Below are 20,144 nucleotides of genomic sequence, written 5' to 3' on the forward strand. Positions count from 1 at the left end.
TAGCTATTGTTTGTTATCTGAACCTGTTGACAATGCAAGTGTAAACTGATGTACATAAAGGCTAGCTTCACAGCTATGTGTTGCAGTAACCTGTGTTTTACCAATGCATTACTAGAACACACTGCAGCACAATGTCCTGCATTGTGGTGATCTCTATTTAAAAATATAGGGCAGGTTCAGTTTTCAGTGCAGTAATGTGCACTTTAATGCAGTGCATGTAACTTACACATTAACATGTAAAGACTAATCAGGTATGAAAACGGCCTTATATACTTTTATTCTATATTTATTTACCGAACTGGTATGATTTTGCCCAATTCACAGGGGCAACAATCTGTTCTGCACAGACAAGTTACAGGGTCATCATAATACTGAGGCACACTATTTAGTTTTTTTGGAACAGATGTTTCCTACATGACTTGGGTCTTTAGTGTAGTTTGAATTTGAACATTTAGCCTTAAAGGTTCTTAGTTCCTAAGTGCTAGTGCTTTCTTTATAGTGTAAACCACCTCTACTTTAAGGGAATAATCCTGGGTACTGCTCCCTTTTGAATTAATAAATCAGGTGTTTATTGGAAACTGGCAAAAAACAGAAGAAAATGTGGCTGACTGGCCACCAATAACAAATTGCTCAACTAAGGACAGAAGATGAAAGATTATGCTCCATGTGGAATCAACACAGGAAACAGTGGACATATGTAAATTAGTGATGGCTTCCTCTTTCCTTCTAAATTAAATGTCTTAAAAACAGTGACGTACCCAAAAAATAAATTTAATCCTTCTATATGTTGCTCACAAATACAAAAGAAATGCTTGCTATAAACAAAAACAGCAGCTAAAAGTGACAGCTGACTCCAAACACAAAAAGTAATAAAACCTTAAAAATTTGTAGAAATAGGGGTTATTTTCCAAAGACCTGGCAATAGGAATTGAAGAAAAGTCTACTAAGTGATTCTACAGCAGCAGCTTACAGCTGTTTTCCCCTTTTTATATTGAGGTGGTTGGATTATCCAAAAGATCCCCTACTGACCTTTCGACATCTGCCAACCATAGCTTAAAGGTCATGCAGTTCATTATGATTTATAAGAGTGTCTCCTATGTAATGATGCAAATACATTTGCTAGGACCCTAAATCTCAAACCCTCAGGATTTGCTGTGAAACCTTGGTAGCCATAAAATAAAACCTCATGTCTAGTTGCATGACAGTTACTATATGTCATTGTCGTGTTCCTAAAAACAGTTCATTTCTTATCACGGGCTGTGCCCTGCCATTGGCTTGAAGTTGAAGTAAAAAGGATAAAAGAACAGAAAGTCCGTCAAGGTTGAATTGCTTGTTAGGCCATTATATGTGAACTCTGACTGTAAGTTATTGCATGCTTGTAAATCATAGCGGTAAAACAAGTGTCAATGTCATTCATGGGTCTGTTGTGTGGTTCCTAGGTAGAGGAGATGCAATTGAGAGCGTGGTTGAGCCGTACAGTACAATGGTCTTAGCGTCTAAGTAACAGTAATTATTTAATACTGAAGAAATTTTTTTTATCCCCAACCTCTAATAATCTTTCAAATAGGAGTTCTTCTATTTTTCTTCTATTTTTTCAAGAAATAGTGCAAATAGTGTCAGAATTTCAAGAACTGTGGAATGTACATAGATCAGTAATACAAAGCCCTTCCTCTGCTTTAAACTAAGCAGAAAGTATATATCTGGAGTAAATGGCACTCAAAATATAAATGATAGGTGTGTTATAATGATGATATATAGAAAATCACCAGGGAAACATTTACAATTCAGCTATAGTACAACTTATGGTAATCTTCATATCTCTTTTTAGGGCACGAAGTCTCTGGGGATACATGGTTCAGGCATGCAAGTATGCCCTATAAATGCACTACATATTAATATTTAATAACAAACAAAATACTTTGGCAAGTCAAATAAAATGTAAAACATTTCACATTCTGGTATGCATTCTGTAGAAAATATTGATTGGCCTATTGATCCAAAAAAGAAAGTAGGTTAAGTCTACTCAGTAAAATATTTGAATAGGAACACTTGCTATTTATTGGTGAAATATCAACTGTTAAAAGAAAACCAATACTGAGATATATAGGTTTCCCATACTGACTTTCTTGAAATACTATTTGCCTGGCTTTCTCCGTTTTTAGTATATATCCTGAAAACATTTTCAGTTAGTAAAATGGCAGAGAGAAATCAAGATACCTAACCTGCATAGGTGTCCTTGATATAGGTTAGTCATTTAAAGCGCAATGCCAAGCAAAAATTTAAAACATTTAATGTTAACACCGCAATTGTGCTAAGGTGTGAAAGATCACTCTGGTTAGCTGGTTAGCTTAATCTGAGTTCTATGCAATCTCTTGCAAAATAGGTAGACAATGGGCCTGATTTATTAAAGTTCTCCAAGACTGGAGAAGGTAAACAATCATGGGAGAACCAGGGTGATTCAGCAAATCTTGAATGGGCTTCCTACAAATCATTTGCTATTAGTTGGCAAATGTTTTCAATCCAGAACCAGATCTATTCAAGGGTTTCTGAATCACCCAGGTTCTCCCATTATAGTCTATCCATCCAGCTTTAACAAATCAGACTCAAAGTGTAAGGGTCACGTCTCTTTTGAAATCTGAAGACCACAGGCAGAGGAGTCTTTAGCAACTTCTATCTTTAGCATCCATTGCTCCAGGAGAGTTTATTCACTTAAGTTATCTACACACATCCGATAATAATCGCCTGGGTGATAAACAGTCTTGCTCTTCTTGGGCTAAAATCTGACATGTGTACAGCGGTCCCCCTATCTGCACAGTTGAGTACTTCTCACTTGTCATCCACCTTCCCTTCTTCATTAAACAGAACAGTGTGTACAACACTCATTCATTTATCTCTCTTGGGAAACAATCATTTCCAGCAACAATCCCCTGAAGTCCAACAGATATCTATATTAGGCTTTTGATTGAAAACATGTGCCAAATAAAGCAAATTATTTTAGGAAATCCATTTCATGTTTTCTTTATCACCCAGGTTCATCCATGATAGTCTATCTTCTACAGTCTTTGGAGAGCTTTAATAAAGCAGGCTCGATTATGCTTATTACACCTAACAATTATTTTCTCATTCTGACCATGCATTAACTCATTGACATTAGTTAATATAATATTATATTCTGTTATTTTACTGTATTGCTCTTTTCTAAATAACATCTTAACACAGCCTACTAAATGTAATAAATCTCTCGGCATCTCATAAACACAAATTAAGTCCGTTTCTACAGTACACAAAAACTTGGCATTTGCAAATCGAAGAGGAAGCCAAATTCCACTGTGATCCTAAGGAAGGAACTCACAAAGACATTCAATTGAATGCAAACATACCATACAGGTTTGCTGCTGATAAACATTGAACAAGTTCCTCTCTTACAGAAGCATTAAATCCAAAAGCATATTTAATATTTGTAAGAGCATTCATGGACGTATTTGCACTGTTTGTGTAATATGCATACCTACTTTAACATTGTAAATTGAGTTGGCCTTTTAACAAAAGATAATTTAAACTGAGGGGGTACCTGATGGCAGTAATAACCAGGTAGTACTGATATCATCCACACCCTACTGGGTTCTTCAGTGTGCACATTTATAGGAAAAAGTTAGCTAAAGCTGATCACTTCAATTTGGGCCTTAGACACAATGGTGGAAAGAGAGCAGCATATTTCTAAGAAATCTAAGAGAGTACCTTGCACGTTTTCCAAAGTTTGAAAAACAAATTGACCTTTGTTGCATTTTTTTTAATAAATTCAACTTTTTCATTGGTTGTAGTTTACTAGCTAATATTCCTAATCTCCTTCTCTATTTAATGATGGTTTCATGAGTGCTTGACCTGTAGGTTGCCCATACTGACCTGCAAATACGTTTTGCCTGGCTTTCTCTGGTGTAAATCCTGAAAAAGTTTGCAGCTTGTACAATGACAGAGAGAAATCAAGATACCCAATCTGCAATCTTGTTTTAAATTAGTCATTTAAAACATATTTAAAGTGCAATTCCATGCAAGAATTGAAAACATTCAATGTTAACATGGCAATTAGGCTAAACTGAGAAAGATCACTCTGGTTAGCATAATCTGAGTTGTGTGCAATCTATTGCAAAATAAGTAGACAATAGGCCTGATTTATTGAAGTTCTCCAAGAGTGGAGAAAATAAATTATCATCGGAGAACCTGGATGATCCAGCAAATCTGGAATTAATGTCCCAAAAATAATTTACTATTATTTAGCAAATGTTTTCACTTTCACTACACCACTGGTGGAGGAGTCCTCATCTTTAGCAACCATTGCTTCAGGACAGCTTTTGTGAGTTACTTCAGCTATGTACACACGTCAGATAATAGTTGCCCGGGTGATAAACAGTCATGCTCTTCCTGGCCAAAAATCTGACATGTGTACAGCGGTCCCCCTATCCACACAATGGGGTGCTACTAGGGTAGTTAGTATAGGTAGCAAAGAAGCATGAACGTTGGCCAAGATTGTGCTCCACCTTGTTCATTCTTATGGCTAAACTTATTTTAACGATTTACTAAAAGTTACATTAGTCACTGCTCACCCATCAAAAGGAATAACACTGGCCAACTTTATTTTTATGGGTAGTTTAGTTAGTAAACTTTATCACCAATAATTAGCTTCTATTCTTTCTTAAGAATTTATTAGGTGTATGCTTCTAGGGCTCTTGTGTATGTATGATTACAAGATTTTGAAAATGTTTGTCTATAGTTACATAAACAAGCTGATAAAAAGGGAATTTCAAATAAAATGAAGACTTTCAAATTAAAACTAGGGAGGTTTTAATAATCATTTTAGCCTTTAGTTGGTTCAGCTTGCTGCCATGCTTAGGTATACACTGACCATGATTTATTAAAGCTCTCCAAGACTGGAAAGAATATACTTTCATCAGTGAAGCTTGATGATCCAGCAAACCTCGAATGGATCTGGTCCAGGACTTAAAATATTTGCTAACAAATAGCTAATGACTGTTAGGAAATCCATTCCAGGTTTGCTGGATTACCCAGCTTCACGGATGAAAGAGTATCCTCTCTAGTGTGTAAACCTATTCATTAAAATTTCAAATATGCTTTAAAGATACAATGTTTTTAGACCCTAAACCTTGTTCCCATAAGAACAGGGTGTATCTAATGTATTTTAGGCAGCTACAAGAAAGGTAATATAAGCACAGAGAGTAAAGATGGCCAAACAGAGGCAGGTATTGGAAATTAGAAGAGGAAAGGGCTATATAATGTAGGAAGGCAAGATAAAAGGAAAAAGACTACAATTAACCATTTAAAATACTTGATTGGTCTGTGATTTTTAAAATTGGTGATGGCTCTGTTTAAAATGGTAAATCTGGCTGCTTCTAACCTTTTTAACATGGGAAAACCCTTGAAATCACCTTCAGGTCCTCAGGGTACCCCTGCTATAGGTAATATTATCATAGGTCACAGTACAATAGTGTGGTGGTCAATGGGAGGAATGCCTACTGGCCTGAGAAGCAAAGATTGCTCACTGCTCAAGGAACCCCTAGCAACCTCCTGAGAAACACTGTGTTAAAGCAATTGTAAAAACAAGTTTTATCTTTTTGAATCTTCATTTTAAAACGGTATACTGTTTGGGCATCCTGCAATGAAAGGCCTCGTTCACACATTTCTTGTTACAGAGACTCCCTATCTCTTAATTGTACTCCTGATTTGTGGCCCTTCAGATACACTTTATTGATGCTTGGCTTACTAAATATTAAAAAATTATCATGCCATCTTTTTCACATTAACATAGGTATATCCTGCTTTAAAAAGTAGTTTTCACAAAAGTCCTTTCACTGCTTGCATGTTTGGAAGCAGATTGTGTATTACTGACAAAGCTAGACAGCTCTGCCAGTAATAAAGGAACATGTCTCTCCGGAGTTACTCATTAAGTAATCTGGCTTCCCTATTTTTCCCCTCTATTCAAATCACAGCTTCAGAATGAATTAAAGAAAGCTGCTGATTTGAAACATGCCATGTGCCAGATGCAAATGATAAATATGAAGTATACCATAATTTAAATCTTTGGTTAGAGCTGCACAAGATATTGAGAATAAAGCAATCCAGTAAGCATTTCTGTCCCATGACTATGTACTTATCAATGACAATGTGGTGGTGTTGGTCAGGGCATAAACTGCAACAATGTATAACATAGGTCAGCATGTTATTTTCATCATATATAATGTTATGTTGGCTCTGTAGTATTTTTGGTGTGGATTTCAAATCTGTTTTCAGTTTTTCCCTATCATGCCTAGTTTTTGTAAAGCAGCTAATTATATACTGTGTGAAATTCATTATAAATAGCCTTAACATATTACAACATTTAACAGCAGTTTTCTTTTTTGAAGGTTAGAGACCGCATTAAGTGCGATTGATTTAATTTGTTATCATGCCTAGAAATTTCCTTAATGATCCAGACAGTTTCTGTTTCGTGTGTGGTTCATTCACAATGAAAGCACAATGTTGCCAGATTACCACAGAACATGAAAAGATATACAAATTATATTTCGGGTGTCCACTTAGTGACCAGGATAAATCTTGGGCTCCACATGTCATCTGTACCAGTTGTTCCAACAGACTGCGTGACTGGATAAATCAGCATAAAGCAGCAATGCTATTTGCAATCCCGATGGTGTGGAGAGAACCGCGGGACCATCTAATCAACTGCTATTTTTGCCACGTCAACAAAAGTGGATTCTCAGGTAAAACTAAGCTCAAAATTGTATATCCCAGCCTCGATTCTGCATTTAGGCCTGTTCCCTATGATGATTTATTGCCACTTCTGGTACCATCAGATGATGGACTTGCTTCTGTAGAAGGTGATGAGGAATGCGCTGAAGTTGCAGCCAGTTACAACCCCGAATCATCTGATCCTGACTTCTTGGCTGATGAAGATTCAGAACCAGAAACCTTTACACAAGCAGAGCTGAATAATCTCGTTGGTGATCTAAATCTCTCCAAAGACAAAGCAGAACTTCTTGCTTCAAAGTTTAAACAGAAGCACTTGCTTGCAAAGGTTGTAACTGTAACTCACTACAGAAAACAAAATTCTAACTTGACAACGTTCTTCACTAGTGATGGCTCACTGTGCTACTGTCATGATATAAATGTACTCTTTTAACAGTTTGTCACAAGAGCATGTTCCATCTGAATGGCGTATCTTCATTGATTACTCTAAAAGAAGCTTGAAAGCAGTCTCACTGCATAATGGTAATTCCAAACCAAGTTTACTGATTGCTCATTCATTTAACCTAGAAGAGTCCTATGACAACATGAAGTTACTACTTGAAGCAATCCAGCATAAAACACACCAGTGGAACATTTATGGGGATCTAAAGATCATTGGCTTGCCGATGGATGTGCATGGAGGATTCACCAAATATTGCTGTTTCCTATGCCTGTGGGAGAGCCGATCTATGGGAGACCATTATGTCAGCGTGATTGGCTACCAAGAGATACCTTAAGACCTGGAACAAGCAGTGTCAAGTTTCTGCCTTCTGGTTGATCCGCATAAAATATTTCTGCCACCTCTCCATATCAAGTTAGGCTTGATGAAGAACCTTGTAAAGGCCATGGGTAAATCAAACTCCATCGGTTTTCAGTACCTTGTTGAGAAGTTTCCCAACATAAGCACTGCAAAAATAAAGAAAGGGATATTTATCGGGCCACAGATCAAGTCTGTTTTGCAGGATGATGCTTTCAAACAATCTCCCTCAGCAACTGAGCTAGAAGCATGGGATGCATTCAAGTGGCTGTGTGAAAATTTCCTGGGCAACCACAAGTCTCCTGCATACAAGGAAGGAGTACAGAATCTGTTTGATTTATACCAGAAACTGGGTTGTCACGTCATTAAAAATACATTTCTTGCACTCAAATCTTGATCTGGTGAGTGACGAACAAGGAGAATATTTTCACCAGGACAATCAGTTAATGGATCACCGTTACCAAGGTTTCGGGAATGAAAGTATGATGGCTGACTACTGCTGGATGGTGTACTGCGACAATCCAGACAAAGAGTACACTAGAAAATCATACTCTAAGCATGTCTGAAGAAACAATGGTACCTGACGGACACTGTTCAGTAGATCTATACCACAGTGTGCCTTATTTTACTGTATTACCATTCACTTCAATGGTGCTTATCTTTTAGTACAAAATACATGCACTTACAATGTTAACTATAATAGTACTCATATTTCAGGAACTGTAGTTGTTAGAGAAAAACAGATCTGAAAACAGATCTAAAATCTGCTTGAAAAACTATTTAAAAAAGTTTGCTGTTTCTGATGAATATCAAAACTATTTTTTGTTGACCTGTGTAATTAATTGCAGTTTCCTACTCAAAGTCCAAAGGAGATAAACTGTATTACTACCTATGATGCACTGATTTGGAGCTTTGTGCTACAATCCGCAATCACTTGTGTGATTGTTTGACCAAGAAGTTCCTGGGTTTTCCAAAGCAGGCATTCAATCAAATGACATTCTAATTTTGTGACCACATAATCAAAGGTTGTCTTATGTGGGTTATGTGAGCCTGAACTATTTGTTAAAAATACTTAGTCTTTTTTAATTATACTTTTTCTTGATAAAATTTGGAAAACTATTTAATACAACTGGAAAACATAGAAAGGACTGACTGAAAAATAGAAAGCAAAGCAAATATGATATTACAATTCTCATGGTAAAGCATTTATTCATTTATTTATCAAATTCAAATAACTCAAATGCTAATACAAGATATTACTTGAATGCAGGATAACTAAAGCTTACAAAGATATACAGTTAAGGCCTTTTCTACAATAATCTCCTAATCACACAAATCTGAACTTTTTGAAAATTTCAGAATTGTAACTTTTTGCTTAAGGGCTCATTCCCACTATGTGTGGTGCAGTGTGGTTTACTGCACTTCCCAGTATGCGATATGTGAGGACATCAAACATTGCATAGATAGCAAGGTTTGATGTTCCTTTTTATGTATTGCATGTGTTTGCACAACAAACTTGTAAAAAAGGTTATCCAGATTCAAGTGAATTTGTCACATGTGATACATGACAGTGTTTACAGTGTTAAAAAATTGGACTGAAATGTAGGAATAGTTTTAATGTACAAAATGCTAAGTAATCACCTGTGAAAAGTTTGGGCACTTTACTTTGTAGCATCAAGGTCTCAACTCTGGGCCCAGAGCGTATTCTTTAATACACTGTATTACTTTAACATAGATGGACTTGGCAGAGGCTTATTACTTTATGAATTATCATACTAATTATCTAACGGTTTTATTTCTTAGTGCTTTTTCTAGGTGAAAGATATCACCCTGCAGTCAGTCTTCATTTAACTCTTTACATTTTCAAAAGCGATGGTCATTTTGCATGTGCTGCATTGCTTCCTTTCACTGTCAGCTGTTGAATAACCAAATAAACTCAAACCTTGACGCCTTTGAATGAGAAAGTTCAATAATACTGACTGGATGAAAGAGTAAAGTTTTGTTTCTTGTCTGTAGGAATTTTGACTTCTTATAATCTTTATTTCCAATACAAGATATCTGACTTGTAAGCTGTTTCTTTACACATGAATAAACAAGCTGACCAAATTTGAACAAAGGACATCACAAATAAATTGAGGGCTTATAATTCAGTTCATATCTTTGCTGTTCATTAGGAATAAACATTCTGAACTCAAAATATTTTAAAATGCAACACTATCAGTGAAATATTTTCACTGCTAAGGATGAGTGAAAAGAGCACAGAAACCACTTCTACTGATTTACTACTAGCAGTATACCTACTAGCACCAGAAATACCATTAAATTTTATTATCATTCTTGCTTAATGTTTTCATGATGACTGGAACAGAATTTCTCACGCACTCAATATGCCAAAATATGTTCTGTTTTATAAACCAGATATTTATAAATAAACATTTTAAAACAGAAAAGGACGTGGTACGTGTTAACGGAAATGTATGCAGCTGTTTGCTTTTAAACTAGTTTCGGATAGTTTAATTGTGTCCATATGTATCATGTGTATAAAGTGTATCCTCTCCAGCCTTGGGAAGCCTTAATAAATAAGGCCCTATTATAATTGTAACTATCTGTTATTATACTGGAATATAGAATGCTGCAATATTTTATATACTGATAATGGCTGCAGCCCTGTGTAGAAATGAAGACCAGTTTGTCAATGCAGCAGCATGTCTTTGGATGACCCTGAGCGTGGGCAGGTCATGTGAACTCAGAATCTAAACTATTCAACTACCAATAATGATGAGTGTATGTTTCAAATAAGTAAATACCAGGGTAAATAAAGTTAATGATGAAAAAAATAAGATAATAAAATATTCAACATTAGTAGAATTGTAACTGATAATAATATTGGTAGTATTGGGACTATGACGAAGAGTTAAAGGTATAGTTTAAAGTAACACTACAAAGATCAGCTTGTTAAAACAGATTTTTTTTCTTGTGTTTCAGGTGCTGATCTAGTTTAGGATGTTCTTTCATTGTTTAAAGTCCCAGAAGGTGATGAGAAAAATATGACCTAGTGTTGGAGGTCAGTGAAAAAAATGCCCAGCATCAGTAGTAAGTACAAACATTATCTTTAGTGGTTTGTGGCATTGTTGACAGGGAATGAAAAATGTCTGGCATTAGTGGTCAGTGGAAGAAAAAAGTTCTAATTTCCTGTGGTCGCTCAAACTAAAAAAAACTGTCTGTAGAAAGGGGAAGTACCTTGAAGTCAGCCATCAGTAGGGAGAAAATGAAAATTATTGGTGTCAGTGATAAAATGAATAAGGCCATGCTCACACTATCATTTGTCTTATGCACTTTGGGGCAATGTGGTCCCATTGGTTATTCCTATTATTTTAGTTTATTGGACACATTTTTCTCTTCAAAGAATTTTTAGCGATATTAAATAAACAGACCTTATGGGTTATCTTAGCTTTTACCATTTGTCTGCTACAAAGTATTTTTGAAGTCTTGGATTTGTCCTCATTTATGGTACAATGATCTCTCTATGTAGCAGTTTTTACTAAGTGAAGATAGAACTCAAAATGCCTTCTCAAAAGCATTTATTAATCTGTAAATATAGATCACACAATTTTCATGGCTAGGAATAGAAATAATTATTTAAAGCATGAGGTTGCATTAGTTTCATTGCTCTATCAATTTGTCCCAGTGTAACTGCATGTGCACCTAAATACTATCTTGTAATAGGACGAGGAGCTTAATGGAATATTTTGGCCTCTGGCTTCATATATACAGTAGATTAGGGGCTAAATAACAAGATCTTCCTTATATAATTTGCCATTCTGTAACTGTTCATCTGTTCTCACATTGCATTTCCCATAACATAAAATAAATAAAAACAAACAACAAGAAGATCCTGTGATGTGATGTGAAGACATTGGATCTATGAAACATATTTTACCATTAAAGACTCTCGGGTAGTGTACCTCCCCAACATCCAGCAAAACTTCAAATAAAGTGGGCAAAATAAAGGCAAAATCTACTTTTAATTTTGCTAATCTGCAGGGTTTTCTAAAAGATGATTATAGGCTGGGTAAATGGGAGGTTAATAAAATGTCTAGGGATTCAAAGAAATGACTGAAATAGCTGGACACATAACAGGTCGATGTTCTACCAAATGAAAGTTTTATCAAAGGTTACAGGGAGGAAATAGGCCTGTCAAATTGCTGGAATTAATAGTTTAAGCACAGCTGCCACCACAATTTTTCAAAACTGTCTGCTGGAATTTTTAAAATGTTGTGACATTGTCTATTCACATATGTTTAACATTTAAATCAATAGATGTTCCTGCTAACTGCCCTGGCAATTAACGCAGAGCTAAAAACATCATTTTAAAGATTTAGAATTTAAAATTGACCTCCTTCTAATGTAAATTATTATTTAGCAGATACATTATACTGAAAAGTATGTTTCACTGGGATGCTAAAAATATTGTACACTTTCTAACTTGAATAACACAACAAAATCTTAATAAAGAAAAGCTCATATTCCTAAATATTTAGGCAGAACTTAAACTTAAAAGAAAAAACACAATTGCATTTATTTCTTCAGATCCCTCAATAGCGCTAGAGAAGTCCTTGATCAGATCCCGCGTCGTCCTGGAATTCTCATCTATTACGGTGCGCCAGGTGCTGCCATCTTCCTCCATCTTCTTCCTTCATCTGGCTATGTCATTGTATATTACTCTGCACAGGCAAAAGATTGGTTGACGTAGCCTGCTGTAAAGGTGAAAAAAGGGTACCCATCTCACATTAATATTTTTTCTTTATATAACTTTTAAGTTTAGGTCTGCTTCTGGCTGCATTCTTTCATCTTGGCAGCAGATACAGGAGCATTCGGTCACCTCACTAAGTAATGCTCCTGTCAGCACCAATAGGAATATGAGGCACTCATGCAGGTATTAAGGTAAATTCTGTAAATCATCCATGGATTAGCAAAACCTACAGGAGTCAGAGGGGCCAGTTTTAGTGTGTCTGTGGAAGTCCCTGCAGTGGCTATCTAAGATGATGGGTAGCATTCTGTTTTTGAATGTGTGGAGAGGAAAAGGCCCTGCATCAGTGTGCCCCTAAGACTGGCCTTTTCACCTGAGCACCCTGGTGATCATCAGGTCACCTGAACATCAGGCATCTGGTTTGCATGGGGCTTTGCAGCAGTGAGGGGGTGAACAATTGTTGCGCTTTCTCTGCTGGGGTGGCATCCATAGGTATGCAGGATGTGTTGGCGAATGGGTACTTGGCAGTCCCAGTTGAGGGTTGGGAAAACTACGTGTTTCCCCGATTTTAAGTCATCCCCATTAAATAAGCCACCCCCGATTTTTGAAAAAATAAATAAAATAAGACACTCACCCGTGAATAAGACATTCCCCGATATCCGATCCTGTGTGTGTCTCCTTGATGCTGGCTGCAGTGCGTGTCTCCTCTTGGCTGCAGTGCAGAGCCAAACTGAAAGTAAAAAGCCGGCACACGCGCCCCCGCGATTCTGAACCAGGAAGCACACTGCTGATCCCTGCCCTAACAGAGTTACCCTAACAGAGATCCCTACACTTAATTACCGGTAAGTAAACAGAAGGGGACAATCAATGGCATAAAGTGATTAGAAGGGGACAATCAATGTCATAGAGTGATCTGAAGGGGGCAATCAATGGCATAGAGTGATCAGATGGGGAAATTGAACATGAGTGATCAGAAGGGGACAATCAATCGCACATGAGTGAGTTTCAACAATAAATGTGTACTGTAGTCTTCTTCATGGAAAAATAAGACATCCCCTGAAAATAAGACCTAGGGCATATTTTGGCATTTCAAAAAATATAAGACAGTGCCTTATAATCGGGGAAACAGGGTATTGAGGTGGCACCATTACCAGGTCTGTTGGTCCAGCCTTTGTCAGGGTTGAACAATACAAGACATTCTTGAACTCTTAATTATCATATGGTAATCTGGCACTGATCTCTGTATGATAAAACCATACAACAATGGAAATGTTTTTATGTCACTTACTTTATTTTCAAAGTATTCATATAGCGTTTTTTCACAAAGAATTTGGGAGTACAGAAACATAAAGACTAATAAGTCTTTGACAGATAAAAAAGGGCCTAGGCTTCAGCTCCTACCAACTAGCAACCCAAAAGTCAAAAGGGCTCTAAACATGAGATTATGTCACCACACATCCATCAAGACAATGTCATCACTGTATTTGGGGCAAAGTTTTGTGGCTGTGTGTAGTGTAAAGCTTTGAGCAAAATATATTTTAAATTGTTATCAAGGCTTACATTACTGCATGGTTGTTAATTTTGTTGTTAAGTACTGCATTGTCCTATTTTTTACAGTACAGGTCTGGATTGAGATGCGGATAGCTCTATGTTGCTTGGAGCATTGCCAGAATTAAATATAATCTGACAGTTTCAATCTGTCTCAAACCATCCCATTTTAGTTTGATCTAAATTTACAGGGCCGGATTGAAGTAAAAAGAAAAGACATTTATAGTTCATAAAAAGTGGCAAATGCCTTTTTAAAATATTTTTACAGCAATAACTGGATTTGTATGAGTAACCAATAAAGGCGAGTAAAGTGGAAAAAAATCAAAAAGATCAAAGTCAGATCAAATTGGGATGGATCAGGAAGGATCAGCTAGAAATTTGAATTTAAAACAAAAAAAAACGTTTAAGGTTTAAAATGATTATTTCCCTAGTTTCACTTCAATAACTTCTACTGATTAAAATCACTTAAAATAATTTCCTTCTGGCCGGCCAGGGGCCAGTTTGAATCCATTTTTCTGTTTTTTCAGGTTTACATGTTCTGAGAAACAGGAAATGTTTACATAAAAAAAGGGACAAAAATTACCTGGTTATAACTGGAAATAGTTGGTGTAATTTCACTTGGTTAACAAATCACAATTTGAGAAAAAATGGGCAATATTTATTAGCAGCAATGAGAAAAAGTGGATGTATATCAGAATTTGAGCGTTGATTTACTTAACTCAGTGGTTCTGAGTTAAAACCCAAGGTCCGAATAGCTCAAATCTGAGTCAGAATTGACTCTATTTGAAACCAACCGACCCTCACTAGTTAAAACCAGTCAGTTTTTTTGTTTTTTTAGTCTGTCCCCCATTGGGAAAGGTTTCTCCTCACTTCTTAGGAAAGAAGGTAAGAGAAAAATCTCCAAACAATGTTGTCAGTGGAATAGTGGTAGATTTTTTATTACTTCTAATTCTATTTTTTCTGTTTTTTTTAGTTATTACTTCTATAATGATTCTGGTGACAACACTTACATTTTGGATTTAGCATCACTTTTTATTCTCAGTGGGAGTCGTGACCAGGGCAAATAAAGGTATATTTATCAATGATTTCCTGGGCAAACTACCCACTAAATATTCACCTCAAAAATGCAAAATGATGTCCATTTCAGTTTCGGGTGACTTTTACATTATTATGCAGACAGCTGATGGACAAATCTTGCATAATTGCATAATGGTTTTAATATGATTTGAATGTTGACAGTACAACTGTGGAAGTTCTAGCATTCTGGTTAAATCATTGGGGGAATGAAATGAGATATCCTTGAATTATTCTGCTGTCATGTTCACCTTAAAACACACATATTTAAGCTATGTACACACGTGCAATAATTGTCGCTGGAAACGAATGATTAACGACTGATCAATATTCGTTAACAAAAAAAGTGCACAACGACAACTATGAATGAGGAATGTCACTGGAAACGAGTGACTGTCCTGGTGGATCTGTTTGGGTGATGATCGTTTGCTATCTATAGTGTGTAGAGTTGTGCAGTGATCGTGGATTGTACCGCACATGGATGTGTGTGCGTATGTAAATCCACATATTCTTATGTATAGCATTATATGTGTAATAATGTTATTTATTGATATTATTATTATTATATTGTTGATTTTTTACTTTTCCTGTCCCTGTTTCCTGCCCTTCCTCTTCTGCGTCACTTTCCAGTGCTGTTCTCTGTTCTTCCACTTCTGCGTCACTTTCTAGCATTCTGTTCCTCAGTGTAAAAGTTTACCTGGCTTGCAACCAATAATGAATAACACAATGCAAATTTTAACAAAGTACAATTTTTTTATTAACAAAATATAAAAAAAAACTTTATAAAATAAATAGAAAACCAACAAAAGTATGTACAAACGTATGTAACAAAAGGTTCACCCTGAATATGAAGGTAGAATATTCTCATCTAGGGTGCTTGCTCAGCTCCCTAGTTGCAGCCCTCAGTGCCTCTGACATTTTTTCCATTGTGCTTTGGAGTGTGACTATCCTTTGTAGGAATTTTTTCCTTTGAGATGTCATCTTTTAGGGAAAATAAAATAGCATATTGAGAATATAATACACCGATTTGTTTATGGAAAAAATAAATAAATAAAATTGTATTTCCCCAGGTAACTAGCCCAGGATGTCAGACATGAAGGGCAGTTTCCCTATAGCAAAGAAACAAGTGCAGCTCCCAAGGTATGCTGATACCAGGCCTTCCCACATGTCCTTCCTGCAAAAGATGGTATTACAAAAGCACTCTATTTCAAGAAAGTGTCGGCATGGGGTTGAGGTTATGTTCCAACAACATGTTCAAAACTTGGGGAAAACCACCGGTGAATATACTACACAGTGATCAAAAAACCGACCTATTAGGAAGACAATTTAAGCCGTGCACAAGAACACACCCAGGGGAAAACTAGCTTGATTTAGTATGCGATTTGAATTTATTTCAAGAAAAAAAAGCTTTTGTATATAAGCATTGGTGCATTGGTGTTATTTGCAAACTAATAAAATGAACTGTAACAAGAAGTTAAATTTAAAAAAAGTTTATTGCAAATATTACTATCACCAGAAGCAAGAATAAATGGATTTTTGGGTATAAGAGCAGCAGGGTGGCTCAGAGTTTAAAACTTTGGCCTTTGAAGCGCTATATCCCAGGTTTGAATCTTGGCCAGGACACTCTCTGCATGGAGCTTGCAGGTTCTCCCCGTGTTTGTACAGGTTTCCTCCGGGTACTCCAGTTTTCTACCACATTCCAAAAACATGCAATTAGGTTAATTGGCTTCCTCCCAAAATTGACCTTAGACTGTATTTAAGACTGAGGTAGGGGCATTGTGAGCCCCTTTGAGGGATAGCTAATGACTTGACTAAGGACTTTGTAAAGCGCTGTGTAATATGTCGGCACTATATAAATACTGTGTAATAATAATAAGAGAAAGTTGCTTTTGCAAAAATAGATTTGCATCTCCTAGCAATTTTTAAAGTTTTTCTTTGTTGTAATACCAAACATTTTTTATATATTCAAATCTGACACATTCGTTAATATTACCTTGTAACTCTGCCATGAATGGTTACAGGACCACACTCCAAATACTAAATATAATCCTTTGTCACCCTGTCACATGGGTTTGTGATGGATACCACAAGTAGCCATTTTAACACAAATGACACAGACATTGATCACTATTGTTATCATATGAATGCCATGCAGTTATTGCAGGAGTTCATTCATGTAGATGTGAAGTGGCTTCAAAGGGCAGTAGAATTTCAGCTCTACCAAGATGCAAAAGTAATGAAAAAAAAATAAAAAACTGGTATATTTATTTTTTAATTTAATTTATTTAATATAATAGCTGTCATTCTGTTAGGCCTTATGCTTACTTTAAATTCTTTAAAAAATATTATTGTGGTAATGACAGACATGCCAAATCACACTTAACACAATGTGATGCAGATTCGTTTCTGGGAAGTCCATCTAAATGAACTGAGTCATGCAAATTGACCATGCATGATTTACTTTTACCTAAAATAATCTTTTGACTCATGATACCAGAAAATCAGTTAGTTTTGGATTGACATCTCTTACTCTTTCTTCATCTAAGGTAATGAGCAGATCATTACTTAAGTCAGTTTTTGTCCATTAATAATTCTAGTATTATTTTTTTCAATTATTAGTTTTAATTCAGAATACGGGGGGGGGGGGGGGGGGGGTGCTGAGACGTTCCTGGGTGCCGAAATATTTGAACAGTGATCAGAAGAAGGGAGGAGTTGAAGCATCCAAAGCCGTTTTGGCCCATTTTGAAGCTGCGCAGGACTTTTTGGCTAGGTTAATCAATGAAACCTGGCTCCACATCTATGATCTAAAACCAAGGAACAGTTATAGGAATGGCGCCACAGCAGGTCCCCCATTTCTGGGTTCCGAACCCAGAAATCGTCCAAAAAAGTCATGGCGTCTGTTCTCTGGGACAAAGATGGTATTCTGTTGGTGGACTACCTACCTCGGGGCTCTAGTATCACCGAACAGTATTATGCTAACCTCCTGGACCAGCTGAAGGAGGCAATTAAGAAGAAACACCGTGGAAAGTTGACCAAAGGGATCTTTTTTTGAAGGAGAATGCACCTGCTCACACCTCCAACGTTGTGGTCCACCATCCCCCCTACTCACCTGACTGGACCCCTTCGGACTATTATCTGTTCCCGAATTTGAAGAAACACCTAAAGGGGAACGTTATGAGGACATTTCTGAAAAACTATGTTGACTTGAGTACAAACCTTGAACACAAAAACAGCAAATAACATAAATGACAATAAAGAAAATATGAGTAAATATATCCATTGTGGTTCATTCATCAAGTATTTTTTTAAAAGAGGGAAAATTAAAATGACATAGGCTCAGTCTGTTTATCTTTTCCATTCTTTTTACAGATTAAAGATTTTGTACTTTTGAGTTGGTTATTATGGTTCACTTGCTCCTAAATGTTCTTTTATGCATTATTGTTAGCTAGGAGTACATGGAGTTGTGTCCATGTAAAGTGTGTAATAAACCCTAATCATGTTTAACCACCCGGGCAGTTAGCCTGACCTTGGTTCGGGGTAAGTAAACTTGCTACAATCGTTTACCCCGAACCAAGGTCGGGGTAGCTAAAAGTATAAACATGCGTTACAGTGCAATCTGATTGTCATACAACATTGTATGACAATCGCATTACAACTGAAAAAAAATACTTACCTTGTCCCCGCAGCTCCTCCGGAGACATCTTCTCTCTTCTGTCTTCTCCCGGCGTGTGCAGTGACGATCTCCGGGGTTTCTCAGTGACGTCGCTGCATGCGTCGGTGCGGGCAAGAGGCGGGGCGGGAAATTCAAATAACTTTGCATTGAACTCAATACAAAAAAGCTGTATTGAGTCCAATACAAAGCAATCTAACTAATATATATATATATAATTGTAATATATATATTATATAAGCTACTATACAGTTACATTACATTATACACTAATTTTTTTTTTTAAAGATTTTTTTTTTTATAAAAAATTTTTTTATTATTAAATTTAAAAAAATGTTGGACATATTTCGGTGAATTATGCGGTAATTCGGTGAATTATAAGTAAATATTGAGTAATTCAGTGAATAATAGCCTACAATCTAAAATAAATTTAAATAAAGTACGGAAGTTCGGAAAGAATTAGAACACCGCGAACGCGTCCCTCGGCGATTCCTGATGATGTCAGTGCATATACCAATTGACGGGGGTCGTAGCAGGAAATTCAAATATTTTGTATTGGATTCAATACAAAGTCCTGTATCCAATCCAATACAAAATAATACAAAATATATTTATGTGGTTTTGTCTATTGATATGTGATGTTGGACTCTGTTTTAAAATTTACCACACTAGGGAGGTGTTTTAGAAAAATATATTACTATACAGTATACCGAATTATTGCATTTTCAGTATTTTTGATTTATTTATGTATAATTGTTTAAGCTGATTTTTGTGTTTTTTATTTAATTTTATTAAAAGTAAATTTTTTTTTTTTACATGATTGTGTGTTTGAAACTTTTTTTTATATTCATGATATCTACTAGACCCTTGTTCGGACATATTTCTGTAAGTTACAGGTCTACAATTTAAAAAAAAAATTCATGAAAAACAGTGTACCACTTTTGGTACAGAAATCTAGACATCAGTGAAACGCCCAGGTGGTTAATACAGCAGGTGTTTATTATGCACTTTGCATAAGGATTCAGCACCATCTGGAGCTGTGACCCAAGTAAAAACCAAGATTCTTTTTCTGATTGTATTTTAGGTCAAAACAAATCTTAGTTTATACTCGAGTATATACAGTATTTCATGCACATGTTGCAGAAATGTATCTACTAAGCTGGATATAGAGCTGGACCAGGTATTTAGAATTGGAGGGCTTTAGTCCATTTGGGAAGATTTACAACAACAGAAACCAATAGGTAACAAAGATTATTACTTATTTATTTTTATTATTATTACTGATTTATTTGGACAAATTGTACAGTACTGATGATAGCCAACATATAAAATGCAAAATAAGCAAAAAACACAAAAACAGGAGTTTGAGAACTGTTTCTGTTAAATAACTTAGAAAAGTCCATTTGTGCTAGAAATTACATTTCTGTTTTGGTTATTTATTGGTTTTCCTTTAAATGTATTTTTCAGCTTTTTTACAGCACAATTTGCAAGGTAGAATGACTTAAGGTGAACTATAAAATGTCAGTGGACACAAGCAATTTCTGTAGTCA

General features: G+C 36.0%; 1 long non-coding RNA gene across 2 annotated transcripts in view; it reads left to right on the plus strand.

Moving 5' to 3' along the window:
* The window catches only part of LOC140331121 (uncharacterized), a 46,194-nt gene that overhangs the window by 17,557 nt on the left and 8,493 nt on the right, over window positions 1-20,144 (plus strand). For both annotated transcript variants that reach the window (XR_011920863.1, XR_011920862.1), the window contains exons 2-3: window positions 10,538-10,645; window positions 14,824-14,919. This is a non-coding gene — a long non-coding RNA (uncharacterized lncRNA). The remainder of the gene's footprint in view (window positions 1-10,537; window positions 10,646-14,823; window positions 14,920-20,144) is intronic.

This window comes from Pyxicephalus adspersus, chromosome 5 (genome assembly GCF_032062135.1).
Source record: "Pyxicephalus adspersus chromosome 5, UCB_Pads_2.0, whole genome shotgun sequence".
NCBI classification, from domain to species: domain Eukaryota; kingdom Metazoa; phylum Chordata; class Amphibia; order Anura; family Pyxicephalidae; genus Pyxicephalus; species Pyxicephalus adspersus.